The sequence below is a fragment of the Rhopalosiphum maidis genome, chromosome 3, assembly GCF_003676215.2.
Source record: "Rhopalosiphum maidis isolate BTI-1 chromosome 3, ASM367621v3, whole genome shotgun sequence".
Classification (NCBI taxonomy): domain Eukaryota; kingdom Metazoa; phylum Arthropoda; class Insecta; order Hemiptera; family Aphididae; genus Rhopalosiphum; species Rhopalosiphum maidis.
The window spans coordinates 24,681,525-24,685,286 of record NC_040879.1 but is presented as its reverse complement, the minus strand read 5'-3'; positions in this window follow the sequence as shown (position 1 = coordinate 24,685,286).

Sequence of the window (3,762 nt, the reverse complement as noted above, 5' to 3'; positions counted from 1 at the left end):
TATTAGACACACTCAATGACACTGTATGCATTTTATCATATTTATTTAAAATGGTTTCATTATTAAGAATTATTTGATTTATGAATAAAAAAAAATCGATAAGTTCGATAGTCCCCGTGTGTCCAAAATTTTTAATTATTATTTGAAATAATCGTGGGATTTGAGGTACTACAATTGTAATTTAGCTTACTAAGCACCCTTAGCACCCCGATTTGCGCCAATGAATCTTATTATAGCATAGTAATCGCTAAAACTGATACATTCTCTTTTATATATTTATAAACACACGGTGTATTGCACACCACCCAATAACATTGTTGTGTGTGTGTTATGATTGTTATGAACATTAAAGTGGTTTAGTAATAATATGTTATTATACTGGAATACGTGTTTACAGTATTTCTGACTAAATATAATATTTTCTCGTACATTATTTCTGTGGGTTATATTATGTTTTTTTCATTATTTTATATTGTGTTTTTTTCGTTATTTACTACTTTATACAATCTATATATAATAAGGCATTGTTGTTATTTTTTCGTTTTTGCATTTATATTATTTGGGGAACGGATTAATAGTACATTGGGGTAAGTACTAATATCTGACCATAGGATCTGTAAGCGGAGTCAGCTTTCTTTTTATAATCGACAATTGACTGTCGACCAATAGTAACCATCATGCGACATACAAAAAGGGGGTTGTTTATGTTTCACGTACGAAAAATACGAAATGATTGATGATTACATTTGAGTCCGGACAAATCTAAAAGGGTTAGAAACGATTGCTTTTTTGACTCGGATCTATTAGAAAAATGACGATAACAGATTTTTCTATACTTATACAAACGACGTTTTTATGTCAAATCGAAATGGTTTTTTTATTCCTCGTACATATATTGTTTATGCTAACAAAACATTTAATCAAAATATTTATTAACTATATTAGAAATGTTCAGATTATTTTATAACCTACCCCCAAGACATATGTCGGCCTGTTGTGAATTTATTATAAGAACAATAAATTTGCAATCGCATATCTAGGTAGGTTACCCATTATAATATGGTAAATGATAAGCATGTGTTCAAATATCTACAGTTTTCGCTTTATATTGTATAGTGAAAATGATAAGGTTCACAAAAAATAATAGTTATTTTATAATTTCATAAAATATAATGTTACGTTCAAATTACGAACAGTACTACACGGTAGAGTATTTTCGTCAATGTAATGTTTTTTCAGTCTTCGTGCTATATTGTTGCACAGTATTGAAATATTTAATATTTTACGTTACACAATAAAAAAATAAGAACAATGAGTAATGTTTAATTTTAATTGGTAAAATAAAATATGTCGATAACAGAACTTATTTTCAATTATCATAACAATTATATCAAATCATACTTATTAGTTTTTTTTAAGTCGTGTCAAAAATGTTTGTATATTTTGTGTCATATATTATACTTCATGATACATTTGGACTTATTCAGCGACACACTGGTTGATGAACACTGCAACAATGTATGGTATAAACTTTAAAGTGAAATAATTTTCATAAATATTACAAATTACATGACGTATTGTACATTGCAGTTGGATCAGATTATATTCATCATATATTACAAAATGAATCGGTCTGGGTGTGTATTTTTGTGTGTGTATATGTAGTAGTATTTTAAAATGATAAGTAGATGTAATTCTAAGGGAAACAAAGGTAGAGGTATGTTTTATACATGTCGGTAAATGGTCGATGAGTTATTATATTATTATTATTATTTATTCGGGTTTATGTTTCAGAGTCGTTCTAAATAATCCGTTCCAGAGGTTTGATGTCATAATTCATAAATGTATAATATGTATATGTGACATTCGGCTACCGATTTTGATCTAAAACTATCCCCGTCATTGTGACGCCGCCGAGCTCTATTATATTATGCTGTGCTTAACGCATGTTTTGCCAGCGTGTAACGAAAGAAGGAAAAAAATCACAATCATCATAATAATATAAAGGGGTATAGTGTTAAAAAAAAATCGAATACTGGGGGACCCGAACTTAATGCCCGGTAAATTTGCAACACGCGTAATATAATCTCGTCCATTTCTAACCCCTTTTTGTGTTCCTCTGCTCTTCCCCTGCTATTTTCAATGCCTGACTATTATACACGGGAGGTCTACGCGCGCGGCCGCCGCCAAACGATTGGGCGTTAAAAACCGTATAAATACTTGACAACAGAAGAATTTTTTTGTTCCAAACAGTCGGGGAATGTTTATATTGAAAAATTTAATTTAAAGTGTAACACGATAGAACAATAATATTATATTGCGGTAGTCGCAAAAAAAAAAAACCGATATTTTGTACTAAAAACGAAACATAAAATTAAATTCAAAAAAAATGTTTATAATAGTTTTATCTATAGTAAATCAATTTTGTTTTTAACACTGTCAATCACGTCTTATTTGTATTATTAATATTGAATATATTTTTCTCCACAGCTATAAGTTTTAGGAATGCCTCTAATCATTACTTGTATGAAAACACGCTGCCTACTACCATCCATGTCCCATCAGAAGATTACAGACACATCGCTGCCATATAGTCCTCCACTTAATGTGTAGTTAACGTTACATGTATAATAATTTAGTTGTATTATGTTTTTATGTAAAATTTCAGTTTAAACTATAGTGTTGGATTATTAGAATGAAAAAAAAATTATTTAAAAAAAAAAATTGTAAGAGGTTATTGATATTATTATGGTCTCTGTACACCAATGTTTAGGTATAGCTAGCAGGTAATAGATTTATTGGACTTTCCAAATTTTTAATCTTTGTGATTCTACCTTTTATTTCATAGTATGTTTATAAATAATATTGTGTCTATGCGTGAGAATAGTGCTTCTGCGTATTTACGACCGATAGATAGTAGTTAATAACAATAATAGCAGTCACTTGAAAAATAAAAAAAAAAACCCATAGTATATACTATTTAGTCCTTTTAAATTAAAAGAACCTTTAGTATCTAAAATGGTATATTGTAGATTTTAGTCAACATTGATTTTATACTACAATTCATGATCTTCATTTAATTTTCAACTCTCAATAGGTGACAATTCAATAGCACTACCATACATCGTTTTGCAATTACAGTTTTTACTTTCTAAACGACCTTCTGCACAATCGGACATTTTAAAACGGAACGTCCTATTTATTTTCACTAGAACGCATGCTGATTTCAGTTTATTTTATTTATAAAGTCACATAGAATAAAATGTCTGAGAATTCGTTAGAATTGCGTAGAATGTGTTATTATTGTCACGAAGAATAAACACATTATTCTTTATTCACACAGAGTCCGTATGCGATCGATCAATTTCCGGAAACGTATAACTTGACAATTAACTTGTCATTATAAAGAAGAATAGAAGATGTATCGTGTGTGTAACTTTAAGATGTAAGTGTAAAATATTAAGTGAAAATGTGACAACATTTCGAATTTAATTGACGACTCTTAAATGTTTATAACATCTACTTGGCGGCTAGCATAGGCATTATACCTCAGAATAAAAATAGTTATTCAGTGGTTTCACATTGTTATAACTACCATTCTTTAAAAAATAATATACATATAGAGACCCAATACATGGATTGTACAGAACTTTTTACCTATCAACTTAAACATCGGGTTTAAAATTAATAGTAGTTAAATCTTGAATTATATATTCGTAGTAATGAAACGGTTCACATTACTTGATTCACTTATTAATATTT